Source organism: Mandrillus leucophaeus, unplaced genomic scaffold (genome assembly GCF_000951045.1).
Source record: "Mandrillus leucophaeus isolate KB7577 unplaced genomic scaffold, Mleu.le_1.0 Scaffold203, whole genome shotgun sequence".
Taxonomy (NCBI): domain Eukaryota; kingdom Metazoa; phylum Chordata; class Mammalia; order Primates; family Cercopithecidae; genus Mandrillus; species Mandrillus leucophaeus.
The window spans coordinates 2,621,590-2,636,944 of NW_012102066.1; the positions used below are offsets into that span (position 1 = coordinate 2,621,590).

At 40.5% G+C, this 15,355-nt stretch overlaps 1 protein-coding gene across 2 annotated transcripts in view; it reads left to right on the forward strand.

Annotated features, from left to right (window-relative positions):
• TMTC1 (transmembrane and tetratricopeptide repeat containing 1) overlaps nt 1-15,355 on the forward strand; it is a 710,718-nt gene that overhangs the window by 15,755 nt on the left and 679,608 nt on the right. The window contains exon 2 of one of the 2 annotated variants that reach the window (XM_011979572.1): nt 2,464-2,466. The exons of the other annotated variant lie outside the window; for it this stretch is intronic. The gene's annotated coding sequence lies outside the window, so the exon portion shown is untranslated. The remainder of the gene's footprint in view (nt 1-2,463; nt 2,467-15,355) is intronic. 2 annotated transcript variants of the gene reach the window in all.

Here is a 15,355-nt window from a genome sequence, read left to right on the forward strand (position 1 = left end):
GATTTAGACAAGGTATAGCCTCTAAATTAAAGACATGTTTATGGAAGTTTAGATTTACCCAGAGGGGGCATGGGAATTTTACTGACCTGGCAAGCACATTAATTTGTAAATGTTGATGATATTCTTTGTTATACGACACACTTGAGTGCATTTGTTGTTTTCTTATCACTATTTTTAAAAATTGAAATATGTATTCTTAAAAATGTGTGGAATGTTGGGGACACATCAGAAGGATCTCATGTTCCTACTGAGAACAGTTTAAAACCTTTTGACCTGAAATGTTAACATTACTTACCATAGAATGATTTGTACTTGATTCTGGTTTTTCAAGACTAGTTCATAAAATATCAACCAAAAATTTCAACTTGCTTTCAGTGTTTGATGCAATTATCCATCCTATTTTACTAAGTGTTGAAGGTTTCAGAAAGGGTCTGAATAGGAGAGGTAGAGTTTGGACTGTTCACCTTCAGTGGAAATTTATCATGTGCACCTTTACTGTGCTTCAGGCTCTGTGATGGGCACTGGCAGACTGTCTAAGTGACATCTTCCCACCAGATGCCCTTCCCTGCTGTGGGCTTCTGCCTTTTCATGCCCAGATGAGAGAGGGTGATGACTGAAGTTTGTCATCACAGATGCCTTTGACCTCTCTGTGATGCAGGTGATGGGAAAGTATTGATGATAGAGTTTTCTGCAGAGTTTCAATATCAAGTGGCCCAGTAAATGGGTAAATTGTATTTGAATCTCCATTCACAGCTCAATTGTGAGATGCTTAAATTGTCTATGAACTCAGGGTCTGTCATTAAGCAAATGACAGTAATATCAAACTGTCATCAAATGACAGTAATATCAAACAGTTAATGCTGTTTTCACAGGTGATCAAGCCACTGGATATTTTGAGAGTAGCTAGCTCATCCAGACTGCTTTTGCTTTATCTTCTACCCAGATCATCCACAACAGATCGAAGAAGCTGGCTATTTGCAAAGCAATTGGCTACATTTTATGACTACACAACCACAGAGATGAGATGCTACCCTATTTGACACCCATTTCCTGCCCATAAGTTAATTAATAGGGCAAAGCAGGACTGTTTGCTCACCCCCAGGGAAAGAACAGGTAGTGACCACTCCTGCTTCACTGAGTTAGCACAGATGGCAAAGAACAACCTGATTAAGGCCAATGGTTTTATTTTGGTTAATGTTGTGTTTTGTTGATTTAAAAAAATCCGTGAGGGTAAATAAAGAAATTTTTTGTTTCTGCTTCTATAGCAATGCATAGGCAACATGATACAAGTGAATAACTTTTTACAAAAGTGCTAGTACCAGATAGCTTTTTATTTTGTGGAGGCGAAGTAAGGTTGATGTTTGTCCCCAAAACCCTTTTTGCCATTTCAGCATAGCAAATACACCTCACCCTAGAGCTAGAACCACATAGATTTCACGTTTTAGCAGAACCGAAAAGTGTGTCATACTAGAAAAATATAAGGAATAAAGAATTGGGAGCATAATTACTTAAATAATAACAATAGTAATTGTAGCATTATAGTTGTATGTCTTTATGGTTTTGAAAGTGCTCATATGGAGAATATGTCATTTGATGGTTTCCATGTGAGATTAATGCTTTATAGTTGAGGAAACTGAGGTTGGTGCCTGGGAAGCCAATTCTGAGCTAGAGTCTAGTGTGCCAGTGTTTACTAAGGAGTGTCCTTGGGATCAATCCCTATGCAAGGGAGGAAAGGGGAGCAGGATTGGGCCAAGGGAGAAGTTGACGTGTGATGTGGGCCAACTGTTTGGCCTAATGACAGCCTGGGCTGACCCCAGAAAGACTGTAGCTGGAAGCGCCCTGCAGAGCTTCCCCGAGTTGTGTTGAGATGCCAGGCTTTTATTTACCTTCATCACTGGATGTGGGCCACCCTGGGAAGGAACATGGCCTTGGGCGAGACAGTTCTCTGCTGCTGAGGCAATCACTGAATAGTCTGACAACTAAAGGCTATCTGCATACAGCACTCTCAGCAGTCAGTGAGTTCTTCACTGGAGAGAGATTTGGGCAATTAATTCTTCCTGCTGCTTGAATTCAGTATTTTTTTTTTTCCCCGAGACAGAGTCTTGCTTTGTCGCCCAGGGTGGAGTACAGGAGTACAGTGGCACGATCTTGGCTCACTGCAACCTCTGCCTCCTGGGTTCAAGTGATTCTTCTGCCTCAGTCTCCTGCGTAGCTCGGATTACAGCTGCATCACATCACGCCTGGATAATTTTTTGCATTTTTAGTAGAGACGGGGTTTCACCATGTTGGTCAGGCTGGTCTTGAATTCCTGACCTCATGTTCCACCCTCCTCGGCCTCTCAGAGTGCTGGGATTACAGATGTGAGCCACCGCACCCAGCCTGAATTCAGTTTTTCCTGTTTATTTTGGGACCAGCTCTATCAGGATTCCAGAGGACTTCCTCCTGGGGGAAACTTGGAAGAAGAAGGTTAGCACAATGAAATGATAGCTCCACTGCTGAAACTGGTCCTAGGGCCACAATTGCTACTTATATCCCTTTCCAAGTACCCGTTCTAGATTCCTCTTACATTCCGTTAGCATCTTTGCTGGTCCTAGTGGCTTACCTACTGTTGGGATCCAGGCCCTATTCACTGAGGAATCTGAGCCCTGATCACCATGCCCTTATAAGGCCCAGGTTGCTTCACTTGTCCAATTACAGTACAAATTAGCCAAAAGTGTTCCAAAAGGTACCCTGTGGATTGATCAGACACCAGACTTATTCCTCTCTATTTCTATTGTGGAACAGCAACCCTACCTCCTCTTGTTGATCAGGAAATATTTTTTCTGTTAGAATCATGACTCTTCTTGCCTGCTGGTCCGTTGGCATAAGAAATCTGAAGTGAGTAGGTAGCAGTCATAGTTTATAATTGAATGGGATTCTCTGTGTATCCTTTGGCAAAAGTGATCTCTATTTAGGAATCAGAACCTCTAAACCGTCAGAGTCCAGATTTATGAAGAGAAAAGCACAAATTTCTCAACCTGGTCCTTGAGAGTGATAGGAAGTGGCGTTGCTCCATTTCTCATCCCTTGGTGCCTGGATTCATGTATTATTCCTTTTGGAGATACAGCACCATATAAAAGACTTCAATTTACTATGTGTACCGCATCCTGAAGGGTGGTGCCCCAGGCTGTAAAATATTGCATCCCCAAGTATTGCTTCAACTATGCCTTTAAAAGGCTATTCTGACCAGGCGCAGTGGCTCATGCCTGTGATCCCAACACTTAAGGAGGCCGAGGCAGGTGGATCGCGAGGTCAGGAGTTCAAGACCAGCCTGGCCAAGATGGTGAAACCGCATCTCTACTAAAAATGCAAAAAAATTACCCAGGCGTGGTGGTTGGCGCCTGTAATCCCAGGTACTTGGGAGACTGAGGCAGAGAATTACTTGAACTCGGGAGAGGGGGTTGCAGTGAGCCGAGATCGCACTGCTGCACTCCAGCCTGACAGCCTGAGCGACAGAGCGAGACTCCAGGAAAAAAAAAAAAAAAAAGCCATTCCAATGCTATGTTAGGTTGGCAGCTTCTGGTTGCTGTGTTTTTTGATATGATCAGTGAATCCCACTGTCATGCGTCCACTTTCATACCTCCTTTATTCAAAGTGTGTGCCCTAGTCTGATACAATGCTTTGTGGGATCCTGTGCCAGTAAATCAGACAGCCCACATGTCCTATTGGCAGGAAAGCATAAAATACTTGTCTATGTCACTCAGAATGAATTTCTTGCCTTTTCAGAGTAGGAGAAATCTGTTGTAGTCAGTTTGGCACTCCAAATTATTTGTCAGTTTAGTTTCCTTGAAGTCATGTGCTGTATTAAGGACTCATTGTTGGTCTCTGTCCAGGCAGGTGGATGTTTTGCAGTGGCAGGAGCTAGGTTGCTCTTAGCTGGACTGTTGGACCCATGCTGTTAACTCAGCCTCTGTCCCTGCTGCCTAGGCTCTCTCCTATGCTCACCATGTCAGCACTGGGACAGCTGATTATAGAGGCTCACTGATACCAATGGATTGATTTTTTAGTGCTCTTAGGTGGCACTAACATGCAAATTAAGGTCACACTTCATACCCACTTCAATATGTCCTTTCACATGTCCCTACCCAAGACATCTCGTCCTTGATTTTCCAATTTTGTTTTCTTTCCAGGATCCCGATCAGTCACCCAAACGATTTTTACTCCCCATAATTTCATATATATTCTAACCTTGGGCACTTTTCTTCAGTGCAAAGTGGATAACCAGGTGCACATTCAAAGTGCTGCTCACTGGGAGGATTTTCTCTGGCCACTGTCTTTCAAGGGCACCCCATAAGTGAGGCTGTAGCAAAGCTTCCATCTATAGGGAGGGGTAGCTTTCATTTCTTAGTCCCCATTATGATAGTGTTCACTTCATTGACTACGGACTTAACATGGGTGTTGTCCTTACCTATCAAGTATGTTTTTCTAACTATGTATTCAGGGATTTGAGAAATGATCACGAGATGGGGCTGTGGATCCAGTGGAATCACTATGAACAAAAGCATGGTAGGATTCCACGTATTACCTGGCTCTCATTACCTCCGTTCTAAGAGACAGGCTATGATGATGCTTCAGGAGTCCAAGTACCCATGTCAACTCAGACCCTGTTTCCAATGGTCTTAAAAATATTTGTATCTTTCCCTAGCATAAATGGCCATAGGTCCCCTTAGGGAAGGACCAGGGCAATCAATTCTGTGTACACCTGGCTGTGTTGTTAGAGGGTATTGGAGAGCTCCTTCCTTCTGCAGACCTGCCCTCTTCCTCAGTCAATGAGTTCTCTGTACAAAAACTTGCTCAGGTCTGGAAATTCTGCAAAAGATTCTGACATTTTACAGGAGACATCACCCTCAGACTTCTCATAATCCATGCTTGATTTATTTTGATGCTGCAAACTGAATCATATTCTTGTTGACCAATTATTTGGCCTCTAGGACACTGTCTTCTGTTAACCAGCCCGGTAACTCTCCTCAGCTCCCCCTGACTTCAGCCTTACTACTCATTATTATAATTATTCTCACCTGGATTTTGATGCCTGCGTGTTGCTAAGTAGCCTCTACCGCTTCAATGGATTGCAGTCCATTAGCCTAGCAGTGTAATGGTCTCTCCTCCCATCAGCCCTAACCTGCTCTCTCACTAGTTTGCTCCTATGGCCCTAGCAAATTGTACACCCTCCAGGACTTCCTAAGAAACATAATCATCTGGTGGGTTTTCAGGCATTACATTGTATAACCACTTCAGTGTGCCTCTTCTTTCAGCCTTTAAGCCACTTTTCAACATCTGTCATCCAATTCCGACTTTTTCACCTCATTTAGCATGGGTCTTGGCTTTTTCCATGCCTTTTGGAGCCTTGCTAGCAGCAAGTTCACATCATCTCCTGGGGTCTTTGCCAAGGGATTAGGTATTATTTCCCAGGAGAATACTCTCAAATTAATCTTTTAAAAATCCAACCTTATGTTCTGGTCTTCTTGACCAAGCACCCTCAGAATACAATTTCATGTATACCACTGTTTGTCCAAGCTGGCTGGAACTTGCAGCAGCTCTGGTAGAGTCTCTTTTTTGAGAGGATATATATTATCTGCTAGAGGGGCGAGCTCTCTGTATCATCGTCAAGCAAGGATAGGAGAAGTGTTAGTTCTGGATAGGTAAGAATGGCCTGCTTCGGTAGCTTTCAGAGAGCTTTGGGGACTCTGGTCTGGGGATCTAAGATTTTTGGTGGGCATCAACTGAGATGTTTCATCCAGTGTGTCATAGTCCCATTCTTTTCCAAGCAAGGGTCTGACCTTGGCATAGTAGATCTTGCTTGGATAGGAGTTTAACTTTATTTGGGACTCAGCTGCTCTGGCAATTATGTCCTGGGTCTGGTCCTCAGCTTTCGCTGCCTTATCTGCAAAGGTGAAACCTCTTTGTAATCTGTCAAGGAAGGTCTTTGGCTTCATGCATAACTTTCAATCAGTAATTAATCACTCAGCTACTCATCCATCCCACACACACTCCCACTGCTGCCTCCTCTGTAATATCTAGCATAGCAATAACCAACTAATTCTATTATCCTTATAGCCACTCTTTGTCCTATATATCTCGGACACTAGCTAATGCACTTCCTTCTACCAGTATACTGTCCCAACTGACCACTGCTGAAAGTTTTAAGAATTGAACTGCTACCCTATGCCAGCGCTATCTGTGCATTACCTAGCACCAGAGGTAGGTCCTTTTTGCTAGTTGGGCATGGATCCATGATCCAGCTCCGAAATCCCATCGTAGGACATTTTTTCCTGGGATCATTTATGGTACCAAGTGTTGTAGATTGGGTCCCAGAAAGCAGAATCTGCATGTTTCACCTGCATGATGCTTATGGTAGAGTGTTCTTGAGATCAACACCACCTCTACCTGCCCTCATTACTCAGTCATTGATTGTTAGCCACTCTGGAAAGGGACATAACCTTGAGATGTGACCTTGGATGAGGCAGTGCTGTGCCATTGAATCAATCTCTTTTTACTTCAGAGACAGGGCCTTGCTCTGTTGTCCAGGCTGGAGTGCAGTGGCACAAACATAGCTCACTGTAATCTCAAACTCTTGGCCTCATACCATCCTCCTGCCTCAGCCTCCCTAGTAGCTAGGACTAAAGCCATGTGCCACTGAGCTTGGCTCCATTGGAGCAATCTCAAAGGAAGCCATCAACACCCCCAACAGCTGGGACAACAGGTCCTATTGAAAGAGGTTCTAGGTGTGCAGCAGTGGCCACCACAGTGACTTATTCACAGGGCATATACCCAATAGCTCTGTGGTCATCTTTCTGAACTTTCTGAGGGCACAACTGCTCTTCCTAAACTGCAAGCTCCTAAGTGTGGTTAGCGAACCTAGGCTCTGCCTGCAGGTGTTTCTAATAATTGGCTGGTACAAGATACAAAAAGAGAGGAAGAGAGAAATTGGGGATGAGAAAGAGAAAAGGCAGAGGCACCCCATTGACTGGAGCAGTGATCTAGGACCACGTGGGGCCAGTGAGGATGCTCGCCCCAGGATTATCCAGACTGCCTGGTGTTGACTGTCAGTAGGTAGGTGCTGCCCTGAGATCTGTTTCCGTGATAACTTGGTATGAAGATTAGGTGTAATCAAGACTTTCAAAGATTCATCTTGTAGCCTGCATGATTTGCTTCGCTGTAAATTGGTTTCAGGCAATTAGTCACAGAGAGAAAGCTATTGTGTTTGTCACATGTTGCAGTCACATTGATGTAATTTATAGCTTAAGACTGACTGGTGAAAAGTTGCTACACACACATTCTTTGCTTCTAACTATTTATGCCTTGTGCCCATATCCTTGCCCCCTCCAGAGTCTGACAGGAGTTCTCTTTAGGGCTTTCTTCGAGCTCCCTTTGCCTTCCTAGGGAGGAACCCCCTGATCAGGTACTTCAGTTGCAACAAATGCACCTAAATGACCAATCTATATCGGGGGTGCTGCTTACCTTGGAGTGTGTTTACTTTTCTAGTGATGCCACTGGAAAAAAAGCTGCCCCAAACGGTTTTGGAACTTGTCTATTGCAATTCCACAGAATATCAGTTTGAACCACATAAGCAAATTGTTACTTTATTGTCATACATTATATTCAAACTAAATCACAAGTTTAGTAGCCCATTTAACTAAGAAATGTACAAAGCACAGGGATTTTAATGTGGGGAGTATTGATAAGAATGTCATGACTAAGCATATTAGAAGTCAAAGCACATACTGAGAATTCTTTTGCCTATTAAATCCATAAATAGTAACCATTTGACATGCAGACTCTAAGTTAGTAATTATAAGGCAAATGCACTTTTGATAATTTTCTTCACATGGCTAATTTATTCTCCTACCTTGTCAGATAAAGAATTTTACCTTTAAATATTCCTCTTTTTTTCTCTTAAACATTTCCCACTTCTTTATTCTCCTTGACAGGAAGATGACAGCAGCTCTATTGAACGGCAACAAGCTGGGATATGTCATTAAATTTTAATCACCTTCCTTCCTGTGAAGCTGATAATTGGAGATCATTTAATAGAGCCTGCTGCTCTGTTGGTTCTTTGTAAATCCCTCACAAAGGAGTCACATGTAAAAGGCAGAGTGCAGTTATCACTATAACCCAAGTTCATCTCAATCATGGATTTTATGCCAAATGCCCCAGTACCCAAATGCCATGAGCCTGAGCACCTCCCTTGGGCACATATTAGATATTCTTTCATTTATTTCCTCTTAGCCAATGAAACAGTTGTAACACAATATAGAAATTGATAGGCCAGTTTTACTTATCAGAGACCAAGCTTTCCTCTTCCCAAAGGCACCTTCTCACATGAACTCAGAAGTTGCCTCCTAGGCTGTGTTTTGAGAGGGAAGCGGGTATTTGAGAACTTTCTGTATCTTCTTTTCAATTTTGCTGTGAACCTAAAACTGCTCTAAAAAATAAAGTCTTTTAACTTAACCAAACAAAGCTGCCTCCTAACTCCCTTCTGCTTTGCTCACTGACAACAATGGACGTGACAACTACCAACGCTCTCTTGCCTGGTCCAGCTATTTTAATTTCATCAATGACTTACTGTTTCTCGTGGTCTTGTGACTCTCCAGCCAATGTCGCTTACACTTTTTCTCTTTTTCATCCCATCTCTATAGAGCTAGGCTTCTTTTTTCAAAGCTTCATCCTAACAAGCTTCTAAGTCTGTGGAAGAATTCCTTTGCTGAGGGGTAGCTTAAAAGGCTCAAAGCTCATTTTCCAATTCTGCACTGTTTAAGAAACTTTCAGCCCTCACATCCAGCATGTCTGCATAAGTGGGAACACTCATTCACTCATTCTTCCCTCAGCTATCCACTCGGCATACACTTATTTTGTGCGTGACACACTCTTCCAATATTAAGGATATAGCTGAGAATCAAACAGGTGTGGTTCCTGTTGTTGAAGAGCTCATAATCTAGTGGAGAGGCAGAATCACATAAAGGGGTACTTTTAAACTTGATTACAATTATAATGACTGCCATAAAAAAGCATGCAGGATAAGAACATGCAACAGGGATATGTGACCAATATGATTAATATTTCTTGAACAAACATGTGGTCCAGCTTCTTAAGTGCCGGGGGTATTCGAGGCACTTAAGTATCTTTTCTTATGTAACCAGCACAATGGTCCTTTGGGACAGATAGCGTAGATCTCATTTTACATATGAGGTAACTGAGGATCCAAGAGGTTGAACCACTAACTGAGGATCCAAAGCGAGTAAGTGGTAGCATTTTTGTGTGTGTCTGGAACATGTACTTTAATCATTAGGCCATACATTAGGCAGGTTGGAATTCAGAGTCCTGGCTAGGAGTTAGTTTAGGTGAGGAGTCAGGTGGTGGACTTCAGAGGTCATTTTCCTGTTTATCCCCAAACACTAGCAATTTCAGAGAGTGGGATAATTAGAGTGCAATACGTAGCACTGTTGAAACTGGGACAGAGGTTCTCAAGGTTGTCACATTTGTGGGTAAGGAGGGCACCTTCCTTCTTATGAAGAGAAGCATTCATAATTCTGCGTGTAAATATCAAACTATTCATGAAAATGTTGGAATCTTTATTTTTTTGTATCAGGAGGTAGATTAATTGAGCTTAGTAAAAAGTCTGAAGAGTGATACAGTTTAGGACTTAAGATCTCTGATTCTACAGTCAGCGGGCCCTGGTTTAAATCATGACTCTAATATTTCTTGGGCATTTTTTTTTTTAACTTCTTGGAGCCTCAATTTCTTCATGTTTAAGTTCACAATGACAATGATACCTTTTCCAGGAGAGGTTGCAACGACTAAATGTGACAGTGCTTATTCAAACCCTTAATACAGGGCTAACCATTCAATAGTGGGGCTGTAGCATTGTTATCTCTGCTTTGTTATTCCTATTATGTTTCTGAAAGTATGGCTTAGTCAGCTCGGGCTGCCTTAGTAAAATATTGTAAACCGGGAGTCTAAAGCAGCAGGAACTTGTTTCTCACAGTTCTGGCATCTGGGAAGTCTAAGATCGAGGTGTTGGTCCATTTGGTTCCTCTATGAGGGCTCTTTCCTGGCTTATAGATAGCTTCCTTCTCCATGTACTCTCCTGAGAGAGAGAGAGAGAGAAAGGCAAGCTCCTGTTGTCTCTTTTTTTTAGGAGCACTAATTGCATTGTGAGGGCTCCACCTTCATGACCTCATCTAAACCTGATTCCCTTCCAAAAGCCCCATCTCCAAACACCATCACATTGGAAAAGTTAGGGCTTCAACATACGAATTTGGGGGATCTCAATTCAGTCTATAGTAAAGCATGAATGCATTGTGAGAAATGGTGGATCTGAGATTCTGAGATACACAGTTTGGGAATGATGTGATGAAGAGATGTAAGGGCTTTTTTTCTGCTATTTTTGTTGCTGTTAAGTTGATTTGTGAGACCTGTTTCTGAGCAAAACCCTAGGGTGAAATTATATTGAGCTCATTACTCTGAAGTGGACACAAATCTGGCTAAACACATTATTAGGTAAATAAAATACGGTTTACAGATATCAATAAACATGAGGAAAATTCTTTTCTACTTATTTCATTTATTTAGTTTACTAATTTTGTTTTCTTTGTAGTGATTGACTTAAAAGTAGAATTGACTATGCTAGAAACCCTGGACTATGGGTGTGCAGAAGAAGTTTAATTTGTTATTATTACCTTTTCCCTGATAAATGTCTTGTATTTAAATACTCTTTGCCCATCCTACCAATATGTCAAATTAATTCACACAATGTTTTCTTTTAACATCCTAGGCTAAAGGATTTCTATACGAAGCCCTATCTTTATTTTCTTTATTCTTGATTTTTGTGTATGTGTTTCACACTTCTATGACAGTCATCACAGGATGCATTCAGACGGTTCTTGGCTCAGTGAGTTCATGGATATTTATTTTTCTGTGTTGCAGGGTCTTTCACATTCTCTCATTTAACAATATTTGTGGAGTGTCTGTTATGTGTCAGGCTTCAGTTTAGTAGCTGGGTAGATAGAGCAATGCAACAAAATACTGCTCTCATGGAACTTAGCTGATTGATGATCATGACGTTTTTACTTAAAATGGGCTTATTGCCGGCCTTTGTGTGTGAAACATTGGTTAGATTTTCATTCAGCAAATCTCAAAAGTCTTATTTATTTTAATCACCTTACACAAAACCATGCAAATCAAGTTACTGAGACAGGGCTGGATTTAGAGAACAATCTCATCTTTGGCACTAAAGTGAGATTGTAAGGTATATAAAATTAAGGGAGATGAGGAGGCATACATACAAATATTTTGGATAACACTGTTGGAATGAGTAACTACACTCAAATGTCAATTTAGTATTTCATTTTCATATACCTTATGTTTTATTCTTCCTTTCCAAAGTAGAAAACACTGTATAAAGGATCCTCATATGGTTTAACCTCCTGAAGTGGAATGTTAAGGCTTTATTCCATATGAGAGTGTTGATATGGTTTGGATCTGTTTTCCTGCTCAAATCTCATGTCAAATTGTAATCCCCAGTGTTGGAGGTGACGCCTGGTGGGAGGTGACTGGATCATCGGTGGATTTCCCTTTTTGGTGCTGTTCTCATGATAGAGTTCTCGCAAGATCTGGTTGTTTACAAGTGTGCAGCACCTCCCCTCTCTCTCTCTTGCTCCTACTTCAGCCACGTGAGATATGCCTGCTTTCCTCTCCTCTTCTGCCATGATTGGAAGCTTCCTGAAGCCTCCCCAGAAGCAGAAGCCGCCCTGGACAGCCTGCAGATTTGTGAGCCAATTCAACCTCTTTTCTTTATAAATTACCCAGTTTCAGGTATTTCTTTGTAGCACATAAGAATGAATTAATACAAGTGTTTAACCTGAAACCAATAATATTTCAAACTATTATTAATGGCATGATATTGGTTACAAGAAAAATTTGATGAGCTAGGGTGGTGCAATTTGTAACAAAAAAATCTGTGACTAAATAATATATTATTAATAAATAATGACATTTTCTTCTGAAGGAAATTGTTGTTAACCATTATTTTTCCTTCCCTTATTTTAAGCAATTTTCCTTGTTGACTGAATTCCTATGAGAAGTTTCTGACATCATTCAGCTGCTGCGTATGAGAATGAAATAATGGAATGCACAGGTGCAAAGTTAAATAATGATTTTCCACAGACAAGATAGTCACCAGATAAGTGATGTCTGTGGATTCGTGTTTGCTTAACAGATTAATCCCTTCATTTTAAAGTCTCTTGATACAAATTTAAGCCTACTTACAAGTAAATGTTCATAGAACTCAGTGTCACAAAAGTAGATCGAATTTCTAATTTTTGAAGTTTTATCACTTCCCCACACAGTTCTATCTGTGTTGCTACTAATTTCTTGGCACTTCCTCTCATTCAGTTTCATTCAAAATTTCCTTGTTTAAAGACATCCAGGGACACATGTTTCTATGAAAATTTTTATTTTCTTGGGAGGTAAAAATATCTGTGTTTAGTTGTAGATTTTCTGATGGCTATGTCAAGACCATTATCACTTAACTTGGGGAAGCAGGAAGGTGGTGATGGTGATGGGCACCAAGGGTGCAGTCAGTTTGTCACAGCAATTGAGAAGTTGCACAAACCAAACCAATCGACCAAACTACCGTCACATCACTTATTATTTGTGTGTTTGAACTCTGTAATAAGATGCATATACATTTAGAATTATCGTGTCTTCTGGATGAATTAACTCCTGTGTCATTATGAAATGCCCCTCTTTTTCAACAGTAGTGTTCATTATTCAGAACATTAAGGAATGTTCTGCTATTAACATTACCACTCCAGCTTTCATTTGATTAGTATTTGCATGGTATATATTTTCCATTCTTTTATCTATGTCTTTATATTAAAGTGGGTTTTCTTTAGACAGCACGCAATTGGGTCTTGCTTTTTCTCATCCAATCTGATAATCTTTGCCTTTTAATTGAAGTGTTTATACTATGGATATCTTTGTTGATATATTTATATTTAATTTTGCCATTCCATCCTCCTGGTTATCTTCTATTTGCCCTATTTGTTCTCTGTTCATTTGTTCCCCTTTATTGTCTTCGTTTGAATTCTTTATGATTCTATTTCATCTCCCCTATTGGTTTATGTATTTATCTGCTTTGTGTTGCTCTGAAGAAATACTGGAGGCTGGATAATTTACAAAGAAAAGAGATTTATTGAGTTTACGGTTCTGCAGGCTGTACAAGCATGGCACCAGCATCTGCTTGGCTTCTGGTGAGGTCTCAGGAAGCTTTTACTCATGGAGTAAGGTGAAAGGGGAGCAGACATGTCCCATGATGGCAGAGGAAGCAAGAGGAATGCCAGGTTCTTTTACACAACCAGCTCTTGCAGGAACTAACAGAGCAATAACTCACTCATTGCCATGAGGATGGCATCAAGTCTTTCAAGAGGGATTCACTCCATGACCCAAACACCTCCCACCGGGCCCCAGCTCCAACACTGGGGATCGCATTTCGGCATGAGCTTTGGAGGGGACAAATATCCATACTATATCAGTTTGTTAGTTAGTCTCCTTTTTAACTATTGCATTACACATCTTTATCTTACCACAGTTCAGATTCAATAATATTATGGCCCTCCCCGTATTGTATAAGCATCTTACTATCATGTATTTCCATTTCCTTTCTCTCTTGTCCTTTGTCCTACTGTTCTCATATATTTTACAAAATATACTGTACCTATTTTGACTTCAGACAATCATCTTTTAAAGATATTAAAATTAGGAAAAATGTATTTTATATTTATCCACATTTTTTGTTTTCCTGTACCCTTTCTTTCTTTGTGTAAATAGAAATTTCTATCTTATACCACATTCGTTCTGCCTAAAGAACCTCCTTTAGCATTGCTCGTCATGCAGGACTACTGGCAAATAATTGCTCTCAGACTTTGTCTGAAAAAAGTCTTCATTTCACCCTCATTTTAGAAAGGTATTTTCACTAGAAACAGAATTCTGGTCTGACGGAATTTTTTCCTTTCAATTATTTCATGATGTTATTCCATTGTCTATTGCTTGCATGATTTCTGATAAGAAATTTGTGCTAATTCCTATCTTAGATAGAGGCAGTGTTTGTGCCTTTGCTGGAAATGTCTTTTTTTTTTCCCTCTGATTACCTTCAAGATTTTCCCTTTTGTATATGGTTTTAGCAGTTGGACTGTGATGTGCTTTGTTTGGTATTTATACTGCTTAGATTCTCTGAACTTCTTGGATCTGTTTTGTTTTCTTTCATTAATTTTGAAGCTAATCTCTTCAGATACTCTTTCTGTCCTATCCTCCCCTTTCTGTATTTTGTCTGGTGCTCCAAGTATATGTATGTAAGACCATTTGATAGCCCCACATCTTTGGGATAATCTGTTCTTTTTTCCTTACTATTTTTCTTTGTAGTTGAGTTTGGATAATTTCTATCAGCCTATCTTCAAGTTCACTGATTCTTTTCTCTATTGTGTCCAGTCTGCTGATAAGCCTGTAAAGAATTCTCCATTATATATACACTGGATTTTCTATTTGAATCTTTTTTAGAGATTTCATCTCTGATGAAATTTCCTATTTATTAAGACTGTTGTCCACCTTTTACACTAAATCATTTAATGCATAAGTTATAGTTATTTTAAAGTTGCTGACTGATAGTTTCAACATCTCAGTCATTTCTGGGTCAGGTTGTGTTGACTGGTTTATTATTTGAATATATACTTCTTTTTTGTATATCACTATTTTTCATTGAATGTTGGATATTTTACGTAAAAGAGTAGTAAACATGGAGGTGTGCACTACTGACAGCTGAAATGAGCACACTGCTTCTTCTGGAAGTTCCTCAGTTGTTATCAGTGGTTAGCTGGGTTTGTTGTTGCTGCTGCTGTAGTTACCCTCAGTGCACCAGTCTTCAAATTCCTCAACAGTGGCTGCTGCTGCTGCTTTGTGCTTAGAGTGAGGTCTGGATTACTGCAGGGCTCTTTTCAGTGTTTCTGTTCTGCTCTCAGGTCTCTACTGGCCCTGTATGCCTGAGCTGCATGTGTTTTGTTGTTGTTGTTTTGTTTTTATTTTTTTGTTGTTGTTGCATGGTCTTGTTCCATCCCAAGCAGTGGATTGCTATTGCATATTATTTGGTGGAGATTCACGGTTCTCTTGGTTCTCTCTAATTAGCCTCAGTCTTAGGAAGGCCTTGCTCACCTGCTTTTGGGGGGTGCTCTTTCTTTCTTTCTCTCTCTCTCTCTTTCTTTCTTTCTTTCTTTCTTTCTTTCTTTCTTTCTTTCTTTCTTTCTTTCTTTCTTTCTTTCTTTCT